Source organism: Lepidothrix coronata, unplaced genomic scaffold, assembly GCF_001604755.1.
Source record: "Lepidothrix coronata isolate B3197 unplaced genomic scaffold, Lepidothrix_coronata-1.0 Scaffold6, whole genome shotgun sequence".
Classification (NCBI taxonomy): domain Eukaryota; kingdom Metazoa; phylum Chordata; class Aves; order Passeriformes; family Pipridae; genus Lepidothrix; species Lepidothrix coronata.
The window spans coordinates 2,622,817-2,638,721 of NW_016690186.1; positions in this window are offsets into that span (position 1 = coordinate 2,622,817).

Sequence of the window (15,905 nt, forward strand, 5' to 3'; positions counted from 1 at the left end):
GCCTGCATGTCCACTTGGTTGAGAAAAAAACTGGAATCCAGTCTAATACTCAGGTCAGGCTCAGAATGCAGCTTAAATTTCACTGATAAGCTTGTAGCAGCAAGCTATACCCCCCCTTTTTTTTTTTCTTTCAGCTGTATGACTCATCTTCTTGCTTGATCCATACCCTTTCTGAAAAGGTTTGCAGCTGCAGGGCAGTGACTAAAACTGACCTTGGCTTACCCTTTCTCTGGACCACTGCGTTCCTGCTGCTATCACTATTTGTATTTCATTTCATAGTGCAATTCAAAACTGCATTATATGTATCTATATTTACAAAAATAAAACATTAGCGTCAGTGTATCAGAGATAATTTAAGATAAAATGGAGAGTTACACAACTTTGCATCAACCAGTCCATTCATAACACAGTTCCCATGGCAAATGATTTAACAGTTGCTCCATTCAGAGCTTTGATCTCTCTAGTTGCACGTTACATACTGTCAGGCAATAGGTGTCTAACCCAAATTTTGTGTGTTTCTCTTTGAAGTACTTGACAGTTGTGGTTTTTTAACTGTAAACCAAGTCAGTACCACTGACAGGTTTAATGAATCATCTACAGAGAAATACCTTGTTTGCCCATTTTCTGTTTACAGTGTATTAACATGTTTTATATAATATACTAGCCAGAAGTTTGTTTACAAGTATAATTCTTTTTTCGCTATTCCAACCCTCAGATTGTGTTTAGTAAATCAAGAGGACAAAAAACTACTGCTATTCCATAGAAATATGCACCTTCCTGAAGCACCTCCCCACTCAAAGGAAGGTTTGTGCTTAATAGGATATTAAGTTTTTACAGTCAGTCACACAAAAGCAAAATATTACAAGCCTGATAGTCATTCATACAAAGGTCCTTTCTATGTGTAGGTAGTCCTCTAAGAACCTAGTTCTGCGTTCACTAGCAATGGCAAATATGCTATAAGCTTACATTTACTGCCTGCAAGATTCAGTTGTTAAAGCATGCCTTTGCTGAAGGGTTAACTTATAGCCAGATGCATAAAAAGACATCTAACCTCAACTCAGAGATCTTCTAGTCTGTATTAACTAAGGCAGTAAGAGGCATGAGTTGTGATCCAGCCACAATTTTAATGAGGTCTTAACCTTCCTACAATGAGGATGCCACCTAGTTAATTTGTAACTTGATAATCCTTTAGGCCTACGTTTATGTGGCTATCTGCATATTCCCTTTGCTGCCCTGGATGCCAGAAATTACCATATACACGATATTATTTTATGGACAAGCTACACAGCGAGAAATCCCTGGATTTCTGGTGTGTTCATAGCACTGACTGGAATGCTGAAGTCACACAGATTTGAATGTAACAAGTGGTAAAGATGATTACAGCCTACCTAGGATACTTCCCTTTATGACTAAAGAATTTTCTATTGCTTATTCACAGTCAGATTAAGAGCTGTAATGCAAGTTTGACATTACCTCCTTTTTTTTCCTTTTTTTTTTTTTTAAATTTAATTACATTGTCATTGGGAATCTATAAAATACTCATGGTGTTCATAGGTATTGTTCTGGGATGAAGAGTCTCCTAAGAATCAAAAGAGTCCTATGAATAAAAATATATGATGGGAAGTCAATGATCATACAAATACTTTAAAATTCTTCTTAGAAAAATAAAAAGACTTTTAATCTCCTCTTCAAACAATCTAATCCACTTCAAGTTTTCAGGAGTGAAGCTAAAAAAAAAAAAAAAAACAAAAGCAAAAAGGAAGAAAAAAAAAGTATCCAACATTCAGCTGAGAATTTTACCTCCCAAGAAGTAGACATGATTACTAACACTACTTGCAGTTGGTTTTAAGTACATATTGTGCTTTTAATCTGCTCAGTTATATTAATGTAGCATTCTCTTATTCATGCCCACTTATACTGGCTAGAATTATGATACTACTTCAAGTTTACATTCTGTATGCAGTATCCTGCAAAGAACAAACACGCTGGTCTTCATCTTGAACAAATTTGTCCAGATAATCCATAGCTTTCTGGACAAATATATCTGAAAGGAGCTATGTTGTAGCATGGACGTCTGATCAAACATATCTGCCTTCACTACAAGAAGACGTAAGAATGATGTAAAAAAGTTTTACACGAGTATGCTCTCTTTCTGTAAACAAGTTTTTTTGGTCTCCCACCTGTCATGATTCTCCTCATTTCATGATGTAGCTTAAGCCAAATTCCCTGCATCCAGAGGGGGTACTAAGAAATCGATAGGCCTCACTAACAGTGCTGAAGAGCATGCACGAGATCTGTTGTACTTTTTTACTGCTTAATTCAAATTCATAATTAATAATTTTTTTTTCAATTTTCCTACAGCAGTTTAATATAACATTTAAATGAATAAAAAGAAAATTTGAAAATATTGGTTATGCAAACAGTGTTCTAGGAACAGAAATGAAATTTCTTTTCCCTATTTCCTCTTCCATTTGCCAGAATGCTTCCAGTTACTGCTGTTTAATTTCAGACGGAAACTACTAAAAGTTCATAAGACATAAGATCATAACTTGTATAAAGACAGATATTTAAAAGGGTCTAGATAGAATGTTGCTAAGTTTGTGCTGAAAAAGCTTTCAAGATTGTAATGTGATCACATTTGGACTGCAAAGTAGTACTGCTCTCTGCTGGTTGTTATAAAATTAAATTACTGTTTGGCAGTTGCATAAAAGTTCTTCAATGTATTTGCTGGATTCATCTTTAAAATATGCTTTTATTTGAATTAAGAGATATAAAGAAATATTTATTCAGCTATGAAGCTAAAACTTATCTGCTTACCCTTCTGATAAATGAGCAATTCTCAGATAAGGCATTCTCAGCAAAGCATCACAATTGCGGAATTTTACATGTGAAGATCCCTCAGCTTCTGACCTTTCTGGCATAACCTGGATCTGTATTCTCATCTCTAAAGGTGTTTGATTGTTTCTTTAACTTGGTTTTCACTTTTGTTAATTCTCTGCTTATAACACAAGCTTCTTTTAATTAGGGAAACTGAGGTGGCATGAGTCCAGCTGAACACTGCATTGACACAGCAGCATCTTCACACAAAGAAATTTCCTGAGACCTCTGTTAAGACACCTTAGGAAAGGAAAAGCAGGTCTTTGCTCACCTTTCTGTGAGCAGTATACACCAGGGTCCAACTTTTCTAATTATAGATCCCCCTGACAAATGAGACTTTCTCGCTGTTCGTGCAATAACAGGAGATGATACTTTTTGTCAGTCATCTGCCTCTTCTTTTCTTGCCACATCCAGAGGGCATTGAGAGGGCCCTGAAGTCAATAACCAATTCATTAATATCAGCTCTAGGCATTTAAGTGTCATGAGTTAGGCTCCTGAGACCTGTAATTTTAAGAAAGAACAGCTTTGAGAGGCAAACATTTCTTGTTTTTTAGACTTTTTTTTAGGTTTTATAACTACAAAGACCAGAAACGTATTTGTACATTGATTTGCTTGTCTGTGATTGATTTTTTTCTTTCTGGAAATATATCAGATCTTATTTTATTACAATATGAGCAATATTATGAATCATCAAAGATGGTCAAGTTTGGACAATTTCCCAATCTAAATTAAGAAGCTGTTGAGACTTGACAAGGATGACGTCATGTAAAAAGAGCAGGAGAATTCTACCCTAGCAAGTGGCAATGAGAGAAATCCATTTGTTACCAGCTCTAAGTACAGTCCGGGAGTGGATTCCCCACTTCACTGTGAGATGCATTGAAGTTGTGTTAACTTTCCAGGTCCGAGCTTTGCAAAGAACATTTAGATTCACCTTGAGGAGAAGAATGCAGTGCTGTTATACTGACACAGTAATATTTACCACAGAACTGAAATAAAAATCTTTATCTATTCTCTTTTAGAAATGAAAAATATTATTTTAATCTCTGACAAAAAATGAAGAGTGTCAGAAAGCAAACAGCCCTTTCCTCCTAGAACAATTTTATTTCAATATCTCTAGACCAAACTGAGAAAATTAATTGCACTAAATTATGTATGGAAGGTGAGATTTTCAACGTCGCAAAGGAAAGTCAGATGTCTAATTCCATTTATGCCTTTATAAATAATTATCAACAACACTGAAAGCAAAGCTGTGATAAGTGATGAACATAATCCCAAGTCTTTCCTTTCAAGCATGTAAAAATTGTCATGTTCCATATAGAATTCCCTGAGAAAGAAAAGCAAACAAGCAAGCACAGAACCAACACCTTCTCTCCCCCAGAGTCCTTCGGAAAGACAAGCAGTGACTTTTTAAAAATTCTTCCTCAAATCTTGTTTTTCCCAAAAGTGCAAACACAGCAACTGACAATGACTTTGAAACTGGCATATTGTGACTCGTGCTACTCCTTATACTAAACCTTATAGTTCATCAACCCTGCCAGTTTATCACTCAGGGGTTTTTGTTGGACATTACCTTCTGGTCCTTGGCTAAATTTTGGTAGTAGGCTCCCTAGGGTAGAAATCTTAGTACATGTGTGCACAATCTCTAGAATTTCGTTCCATTCTTAGATTTAGATTGCCATGTGGCATTAGACTACCTAAACAACTTAAAGCTTTTAACTAGTCTCTGACAAATCAGGAAATTGTATGGGCATGTATCCAATGCGTTGGATTGTATCCAGTGTAGATTTCTTTCCATTATTTTAATTTTTAATTATTATATAATAACAAGAATAACCCAATTAAAGGAACATTTTTATATATCAAAGAGAAGAAAAAGCTTTGGCATGCCAAATTGTTATTCCAGTGCTTGAGAAATCAGCTTCTTTTCTTCAATGAAGAACAATGAGGTCCTGAATTCTTTATGTGTTTTAAATAATATGTAAGAAAAAGCTGGTAATGCAAGCTAAAAGGAAGCAGATCTAATTTTCTTTAAAAGTTCCCACATTTTCTTCCTCTTCATTTTCTCACCCACCTGTTGTTCTTTTTTCTTTTCCCTCCAGATCAATTCAACTCTTATCATGCCTCAGAGGAAAAAGTCTTGCACAAAAATATGCTTTCACCTTAAGAGATCAAAGCTGGTTTACAGCTGGTTTTTTTCAAGCCTCTTTTAATCTTAGTGGCATCAAGCTCATTAGAAACAGCAACAAAAACAAGAAAAAGAGAGATTTAAGCTAGGATCAGTAAATTTAAAAGAAGCTTTGATATCTAGTAAAAATGAGTGATAGAAAAAATATTTGTGCTACAAAATGGGACCTGGAGAACTGATTATACAAGATTACTAAGAGAACTGATAATGCAACTGATTATGCAAAAACAGTTACAGGGCAGATTCTATCTCTTAGAGGGGAAATGGTGGGGAAACTTTAGGTGTAAGGAAAAATCCAACTGGGCAGGAGTATAACCCTAATAAAGCCATTTTATTGAACTATTTATGGACATGAGAAAACATTAATTACAGATTTGACCAATTGTTACAATTATTAAAAATAACACACCATTAACTGGTGCAAAATAGCATACCATAAATGTTATGTTGGTCTCAAAAAAAGTGTGTGAACTGTATAAATGAATGCATGATCATCTTACTTCCCTTTCCAGTTCAATTTTGAAGTTAATACACTTACTCAATCTTCACTTTATGAGAAGAGTGGGTTAATTTCCTTTTCCTTTTCCATTAAACTGTTGTCATAAGAACAAGTCTGTCCTGGACCATTTTAAGTTTGCCTCATTATCTCTCAGAAGACTGAGACTTTTGAATTTTAAAGCTCTGGAATATCTCTGAAAAACAAGACTTTGCTGGACACTTCAGCCTTCTAAATAATGTCTATTTTTGCTACTTGTCCCTTCCAATCTTTGTCACCAGCTGTGGGAGCTAGGCAACTGACACTCAGCTCTACAATTCTATTTTGTTGGAAAAGACAGTGAGGACTGTCAGCTCATTCTTATCCAGTGAAGACAGCAGATGGAATGAACCTTATTCCCTGAGACTCATCCCAGCCAGGGCCAGGCACTGTTGCAAAAGAGACACCAGAAGACACTATCAGTGGTATTAGTTGCCTTGAAGAATGGATGGATAAATACAGAACTCAGTGTTCATACTCCACAATTTTGCTCCTTTATGTGTTTTGAAGAGGATTTCTTGTAAAACTGTTGAGTGAAATATTGTTTCTTAATCAATTCAAAACTTCAAGGGGCAAAACATTTGCTTGCAACACAATTTCTTGAATTATGATTCATCTCAGTATCTCATGGTAAGGTGTATTTCCCTTTAGTAAAGAAACCACACTTGTTTATTTTTCATCTGCAATTACTGCCATATAAAGTATGTTTTCCTCCTTCTCACATGAATTTGTAAAAACTGCTTCTGGAACCTGTAGACCTTTGCCATCTGTTTCACAAGGTGTAAAAGATGGCTGTTCTTCTGCATAGCAAAGAGAATGTTCTACTCTACTGCCAATAGTTTCATTTCCATTTCATTTCTGGATGCCTTTAAAGGTGTTGCTTTTAGCCTGCAATGTGCTAAACATTTTAGAACATTATTACTGTTTCCCTTACTTGTAACTTTCAGCAGCTAAAGTTATCTGAAGCAGCTGATGCAAAGCAAAGACATTTCATTTCACATCCCTGCCCTCCCTGCTGACACACATCATGTACTAAGTTTTCTCCATGAAAGGAAGGCAGTCTACAATTAACTTTTCTACTCTGATCATTGCAGTGTGGATGTGTTGAACATGAGAGCACAATTCAAAACCTGACGATTTACTAGGTTGAGATAAGAGTAATGTGAAAAAGTGGATCAGGGAGTGGAGTTAAATTTTTGCTGCAGTAGCACCACCAAAACCAACTTGTACTACTCAAAAAGGAAGAGAAATTTGTTAGATACAAACATAATATAAGTCCAAGTGCTGAAATCCTAAATACAGTTGCTACAACTAACTGATATTATTCCGACAAAGACCAATTTTTGTTTGTGTTACAGAAGCGTAATATATATCTTAACAAAATTTTAAGATCAGATCTGACAATTCTGGTTATTTAATATGACCTCCTACACAGTATAAACCAGAGAAATTTGTTTATTTGGACTATATTATTCATTTTCAATCATTTAATATTATAAAATAAGCATTAATGCCTGAGTAGCTCAAATCTGTGTTTTTCTTTTTCTAAGCTTAGAATTGCTGAATTTAGAATTGCTGAATTTGCATTTAATGTATTCTGTGGCTATACACCCTACAGCAATCACTAATGCAAAGCCACTGCAAAGTAGCAATTCAGCCACTGAATCTCCAAAATAACCCTGAATAAAAATACTTTAATAATAATTTTGCTTGGATAATGATTGCCTAAAGTTACAGTGTGAAAGCTACAGTGTGACTTTCAGTGAAGGTTTTTACTGAGTTTTTGTCCCCCACAGAGGACCAATAATTAGAAAACAACTGACAAATTGTCATGCATAGGGAATTGTCCATCAGTAAACCAAAAGGAAAAGTTTCTGACATTTTCTCTAGTTGCATATTTATTTATCCTGTCTTTTGATTTAAATACAGGAAAGTCCTTACTGAAAACAAGTATCAAAATGACACCACTTTTTAGATGGTTTTGGGGTGACATTATATGCAAAGATAGTACTTCATCACTGCAACTTTGATCTGGTTTAGTCCAGGCTTTGGGAGCTTGCGTCTTAATTAGATATGCTTTAGCCTTGAAACAATGTACAAGTTATTTTTGTGTTATAGTAAATGGCCTTCTGTTGCTATGGAAACCAGATGTCTGATAATTAAACTTTTGCTGTAAATAGTTGTGTGCTGTCATGTGAAAGACATGTTCACAAGCTGCTATCCACGCAAATAATTGGGTTTCTTGTCGATTGAAAAATTGGAAGTAAATGGGGTGAAATAGTTGCCTTTGAAATTGATTTCAAAAAGCAATCACTTTGCTAGAGCATTTTAAATAACATTAAGAAAACTTTGCTGAGTTTCGTGGCTATTCTGCAGGTCAGAACCTATCGTCTTCCTTTTCTCAGTTCTATTTGCCTGTTATCTTCTATTCACAGATAAACGAACATGAACAACAAAAGAGGAAACAAACATTTTCTGTAGCTAAAAAGATATCAGTTTCAGCCATACCAATCAACACCTGCCTGATCCAGAGATCAAAAAACATTTTTTACCTTTTTATTATATGTAATAATAAAGTTTATGTGAAGAAAAAAATTTGTATTCACCCTGGTGAATTTTCCTTCCTGCATCCCATGAGCAATCTTTCACATATTTGAGGGCATGTGATAGTAAGTGGCTCAGAAGTCAGTAGCTAAATATAGTAGAGGTAGCTGAGAGACTGGTAAAAGAATGAGCTTTGGTATGAGATGTGGAAGACTGGAGAGAAAAACCATTATGCTGAATGAGCAGAACTAGTAGGAGGGAGGACAACCTGTATGTTCCTCCTGAGGGTCATGTGAGAAAAGGAGTTTATCTGACTGTGCATTTCCATATCTAAAAAACCATAACTAGTATAATGATATAAGGACTTGGAATTTATGCTTTTAGTATCAGCAAGGAAAAAAGCTCCATCCTGAGAAACAAGGAGATCATTGTACGTAACAAGACCAATATAGTTCTACAGCTCAACACAGAATCATATACTGGCCTGGGTTGGAAGGGACCTTAAAGATCAACTACTTCCAACCCCTGTGCCATGTGAATGGACACCTTTCACTAGACCAGGCTGCTCGAAGCCCCATCCAGCCTGACCTTAAACACTTCCATGAATGAGACATCCACAACCTCTCTAGGCAACCTGCTCCAGTATCTCACCACCCATCATAAATATGATTTGTATTGTAACTCAACCAATGTAGTAAGATATTAAATAACTTTTGATAATATTACTTCTACATTGAAAACGATTAAAATCAAATGTGGTACCTAGGAGCAATTCTGCTGTTCCCACACATGAAATGAAACTTGTACATTACTACTTGCTGAGGTGTGCAATGTCAACTAACACAAAAATATGAAAATAGATTTACTCTATTTACACAGTCACCTATTTTTCCTCCAAACAGCAGAAAGGACATTGTTTGAAAAAAAAAATCTTCAAAACTCAGCTTAAGATTTACATTTATAACATGCTATAACTTTTCTCCTCTCTCACACCTACTGCCTTACTTCTCAGTTTCCGTCAGAAGTATTGATTGGGTTTAGATTTTTAAACACTTTAAAGGTAAATTATAAATATTATGCAAGAACATGGAAGAACCAAAGAATATGTTTAACATAAAATATGAACTTCTAGAAGGTATAGTATGGTCACTATCACTAACCACTTATTTTATATTTCTTCTTTTCATATACCTTGCCTCCACTCCAGAAGTCATGGAGCACAACTCCAACTCTCTAGCATCCTTATGAACTGCTCAAGAATTCCACCTTGAGGATTTATTTACTTGAAAAGCACTAAGACTACATAGAGAATGATACCTCTTAATACATGCATGTTCCATTTCACATCAGGCACCATACAGAGTATCAGAAAATATGAATCGAAGCGTGTGCACTTAAACAGAAAAGACTGCTTGAATTTCTCAGTGGTAATCTCACATATATTATTTCCCAAACCTCTGAAGCCTACAGTTCTTTTATTTGTAGCCACAGGTCCATTATTAGCAAGCAATTTTTGAGACATTTTCTACTTGAGATAATTTTTTTCACAGCAGAAATACATATTTCCTAACCCTATAACTTGTTCTCTCCAGACTTGTCTCTAGGTTTAGTAAACAGCTAATACCCCTCTTTTCAAAATTACTTTCTTTTTGACAATATTTGGTTTTACTTTGTTTGGGCACTGCACTGCCACATTGTACAAGACAACAGTGGTCCGAGTACAAGGCCATTCTTACCTGTAAACCCGTGAAAGCTTTCCCTATCACCAGACATGTTTGAAATAAATAAAAGCCATTCTCAATACAGAGTACAACCTGACAGTATATACAAAGAGAAAACTGAGAAATATGCTTTTCTAGGGAATAAAATAGCAGACAGAACCTGACTAGTGACCTCACTAAACTTTAAAAGTCATGAAAAAGCAATCTCTGAGCATAAAGTAGCATTGAACTCTTCACAAAGAAAGCAAATAGAAAGGAAGGGGGTGTCATATGAGCAAATGGCAAATCAAGAGTGAAAGCAGATCAATGAATCTCATCTACTCAATAAAGTATAAAGAAAGGAAAGCACTTGCTGCTGTTTAATGCTACAGCCAGTAAAGAACAGCAATTGTAGTGGCCTGCTTTTCCCCACTCAATCACATGAATCTTACTACAAGAAGGTAATTTATTCCCCTCCTTACTACCATCATACAGCCTATGTGGGAAAAAAAAGAGGTTTGTCATTTTCAACTGAAATTGTAAAACAAAACATGTGATAGAATTTAACCAACTGAACAGTCACTCTTACTCCAAGAAGAAAATGAAAAATTAAATCTCCAGATACAAAATTTCACATGCACTTGTAGAATAACAATACATTAGTAAATCTGTGACATTTTCCATATGTAGCAAAGTATTAGTATTTTATGCAAGGACTGCCTATATGTATGAAGTTGGTTGCAGCTTGTTCAAGCCTAGCTGTGTGTGACGGGTGCCTAGCTGGAAAACCAAGTGAGAAACCTGCAGGTCTCTCACAGGGTGCAGCACCTTTCAGTGCTGGAAGATTTCCGAGGAATGCTCTAGTTCTGTCTCTGGCTCTTTGGCAGATTTGGCTTCCTGGATTGTTCTGGTCTCAACACTTGGCTGGCAGTGTCAGAGAAGGAAACCAAAACCATCCTGTTCCTATGCCAGACCCATCAATTCTCTGTCCTAATACTTCTCTAATTCTCACCCTCTCTGCTTGCAGACTACCACGTTTTCCTCTACGGTCATCTGTCTGTGCCTTGTTTGCCTGGGTATGACAGATGAATGACTCCAACGAATGATGAGGTCTAGAGAGGCCTTTAGTAATGTTTGGAAGCTGCACCCCTTGAGCTTCTAGTTTGTGTGTGGGACCAACTAAAGCAATTGCTTATTAGATACAGCATGGGCGCATTTCTGAGGTAATGAACATCCTCAGGTCATCTTCAGAGATAGCTCCAATAATGGTATGACATGTAAAAGTCTAGAATTTCAGGAGCTGGGAACTGCTTCTGATAAGATGGATAAAGATTCTCCAAAGCCATTTGCAGCACACTGCAAGCTGCAGCACACTGCAAGCTGCAGCACATTTCACAGGATCAATGCAAGGCATTGCTATTCAGCCAGTACTGCAGGTCCCAAAACAAGCCAGATTGGAAGTTTCCAGGAAATGCAAAGGAAAACCTTATCTTTCTAATAAAAACCAAATTACTTGCATTTAACACAGCTCAATCCTAATAAAATACACACTGAAACAGTCTGAAGGCTCCAACAAACTCCAAAGAGCTTTCAGGCAGCAGAGGCCCAAGCAGCACTGCAGGGGAAGGGTGTTAAAGCCAAGGGTGACAGTGTCCTCACTGATATGGGTGCAGTCCCACAGTGCCCAAACAAGAGCCAAACAGATCTAGAGACAGTCATCAGGAGGTCCAGGCCCCTGGAGGCAAAATAATTAGTGCCATCAGGCCCCTGACAGCAGGAACCACTGAGAAATGTGCTTTTCTAGAAAATACAATAGCAGAGAGAACCTGACTAGTGACCTTACTAAACTTTAAAATCATGAAAAAGTAATCTCTGAGTGTAAAGTAGAATGGTTCCAAAAGCAGATCCTGCCCTAACCACATTAAGGAGAAGTACCAGAAAGAAACAGAAGACCCATCCTTCCCTGTGGCAGTAAAAGGGCTAACTGAATGTTGTTTGACTGCAGTCTTGCTTTTTTTTGTAATACGTGTAGGGTTGATTTAAGTTGTTCAGAAGTTTTTGAAGATAAAGTCACGCATTAGGTGACTGTCACAACAGTGCCACTCTATGCACACTGTAGTGTCATGGTAAGCCAGGCCTGACCTGTATCCATGCTTTGGGGACTCCCTGCCATCTGCCTTCAGAGCAAGCCGTGGCATGGACCAACAGCTTTCCCTCAGACAGTGTGCCAAAGCGGAGGGCAGCCATTCTCTGCAGTTTTGCAGGGCTGCAGAGAAGTTCCTCAAGAAGGGCTGAGCCTTCAGGACTCCTATTTATTCCCTTCCCAGTAAGAAGTAAATTTGTCCTAACAGCAGTGGATTATCTGCTGAGCAGCCTGAGGCTATGAACTTTTGAGTATTATAAGGGAGACTTAGGTTTTGCCTCTAATTTTACCTCTGACAGCTATTTTAGGGTTTCAGGACCATGTTTTTTAAAGTAGGAAAAGAAAAACCATATTTCTTTTCCAAGACACTTGACAATGTATGTGTCTCTGCATCAAGAGAGAGCACTAACTCCAAGCTTTTACCTTTCTCCCAACATACAGAGATTCTCCTTCTTAGTATCTCAATAATAAGAGCCCCAGAGCTCAGACACTCTCCCAGGCCTCCAGACCCATTCTATCTTTCTGTCCCTCTTGTTGCAAATTGTACCTCATCTCTGGTAAACTAGGACTGGATAGTCCAAAAAACAGAAAGGAAGAATTTATGTGGGAATAAGTTTGTTTCAGGGTCCTGGTTGAGTTATGCTCTTCTGGGGCAGCCAGGGTACTGGAAGAAGGCACATCTATATCAGTCAGAATTCTCTAAAATTTGTATTTAGATGCTAAAGTTTTCAAAGAAGAGATTAGGTCTTTACTATTGATCTTCAGTTATGGCCTTGGGGTGTACCACCACCTTTACAAAATAACATCTGATTTGTTACAATAAGCAGCAGTGAAGTATTAGGCTTTTAATTCCAGAGGATTTTATTATATGTACTCTTAGCTAATAAATTAAAACCAGGGTATAAACAGTTGATAATATCTCACTTTTCATTCATCTTTTTCCTGTACAAGGCAAAAATACTTAAAGCTTGCTTTTCGTCACAATAGAATCAGAGTGTTTCATGGTATGAATGGATTTTCCTTGAGATATGCACAGGAAAAAAATAATAATCTGAACCCTGAAAACAGGAGGAAATATACAAAGCAGATCAGCAGTCAGCTTCTTTTCAAGGCCACCCTAGTCAAATTTATGCAACATGTTTTGCTCAATTCCATTGCCAAAAATTAGTCAACCATGTTAAAAAAAATCAATAAGAACCCAAATTTTACTATTACTACTACCAAGTGAGAAATATGCACAATCAAAACAGCAGTTCATTGTAACGCCAAGTGCTGTGAATTGACAAGTGTGTTCTGGAGTGAGCTGAATGTTGTCATGTACCCCCACTAACTGTAAAGCAATATTGCAAAATGCTAACAAGGAGCCTTCTGTTTAACTGCTGCATTTTTTGTAAAATAGATGGGTTAACTTCAGTACCAAAATTTCAGAAAACACTAAATACAGAAAACACACAATTTCACATAGTCTGAGATTAATCACTTAGATTATTTTTCAGTTTAGTTGTAACAGTTTGAAAAAGAATGCAAGATTACTTTAAACGTGAGACTAAATTGTTCAATTCATGTCTCTGTCACCCCCATTGCTCAATATAACAAGTAGCTGGAGAGAGAATTGAAGTAACATCAGGTAGTTTGTTTGCATTTTTTCGTATAAAAGTGCTCATTTAATGATGAAAAATGTGTTCAGGGGTTCACACAAACAGCATTATGTATATACAGTTCTTGATGTCTGGTTATGTTCCCTTAGATTACTTAGCTCCAATAGTTTAGTTCTCCTTATGGTTATATTTTTCTTTCCATCTTAGACATGAAAGTCATTGTAACATGCAACCAAATAGACTACCACATGAAAATATCTCTTAAAAAATGCTATTTATACTAGTTCTTTAGAATTATTTTATAAATAGATGTAATATTTATTGAAAGATTCACAGAGACTTTTTTACAGCTAACAAACCAAAAATTAATTCACAATGTTTAGCACACTCCTAGTTTTATAACCTCATCCATTATTTTATTATTGTTATGCTAGGTAGTGACTTTTTATGATTATGGCACTTTGAAAACATAAATTTTCATTTATAATTGCAGATGAGCATCAGAACAGCATGGTGTAGAATTGCAATTATTGTTGACCTTCTGGAAGGAGAACCAAATTCCTGTATTTTGTTCAACAAGAGTGATAATACACCAGGATAAACATATGTTTGACAGTTTTTATTCTTTTTATCTATGGAGAACTAAATTAAGACCTGGATTTCATAAACAAGTTGAGCTTATGTGGCTAGCCTTTAACATTTTGACAATGCTGTAAATGCTTTATGTTCTGACAGGACTGTTCATATTTGTGGAAAAGCATAACAGACTCAGAGGAAGCCTATTCTTATCAATATGATCACATTTCCTAAAGTGAGTACCTTGCCAGTCATAAAATAACCTCTATAAAAAAAAAAAAAGTAGTAAATGTACTGAAAAACACAGAACACAGACTGGTTATATGCAAGTCGGAAGATACTAGCTGTCAAAGAGCACTAGAAAAGGAGTCACAACAAAGACTCACCTGTCCCCGTGTCCTGTGTGCAGCATTGGTCAGCGGTGGATACATAGGGACATAGCACAAGAACAACTTCACAACTCAGAAACTTTTAAACTCTATTACAGAAATCTTTTTGATCCATCATTTCTGGAGTTAAAGCAATTTTCTCTCTTAATTTAGAGAGAAAAATAAATGAAAGAAAAATAAACTACATATAAGATTCTTTTATAAAGTAATGAGGTTTATAAACTTGTATAACTAAAAGGTTTATATAGTATGTATGTAGTATAAACTTAATATTGTTTGTGCCAACATCTACAGCTCAATGATTTAATTTTAAATATCTGATAACTGAATATCAGATACTGAATATCAGATAACTGATATCTGATACTGAAATATCAGAAGGAGTACCATGATTGTGTGGGCACAATCACATTGATTTTATACAAAACCATTTTCCATACAAATCAGACTTAATTGGTTAATTGTGTATTAAGAGCTTTGAACTGTCTGTTTTCAATCAACATTAAGTATAGTTTCTTCCAAACTATACTTAACTAAAACTTTGCATAAAAGATTTGTTGACTATATTAATAAATTTATTGTTTAAAATGTTTCATTCCTATCTCTTTTATATTTTGTTCCAAACAAACCTCGTTAACTGCGATCATTAAGAGATTGCTGCTTGCTTATTTACAGAGAAAACTACAGACCATTGAATCTAAGCTGCATTTTCCTAGATACTTGAAAAGTTATTTTTTTTTTATTTACTACAGCTTTGAGGACTCAGTAACATTATAAAATAGCCTGCCATTACATTAACTGTTAGAAAAAAAGTTTTACACTACAGAGAACATTATATGACCAGTAGTAATATAGTTAAAGTATTTCTGTAAATTAGACAACATATAAGAATGGTAGAAGAAGCTGTTTCCCAAGAAGACCTCTAATAGCTCATGTTTTTCTTGTTTTTAAAACAAAAGGTACAAACCCAAAAGAAATATAGCCATTAGAAAGTTATGTGTGTGCCGAAAAGCTTATTTAAGTTGTACATGGTTACTTTGACTCCACAATAATATTATTTTCTATATTTAATAAATATTTACTTTTTGTCTGTTTGGAAGGATGAACCTAACCAAAAAACAAACCAAACTAGAGAAAAAAAACCTTTTTTACCAAAGCAAGCCATGTTAAAATATTGTTTTTTTGGTAGAGTTCTTTTGGTTTTGCTTTGAGATTTTCCAATCCAACATCTTATTCAGACAAAGTGAAACCACAAGTTATATTTAAATCATATTGTTTATTTATAACATTTTTGTTGGTGTACAAAGGATTGTATCACATCAGTATTGTTTTGATCTATTAGAGATTGGAGGCATACT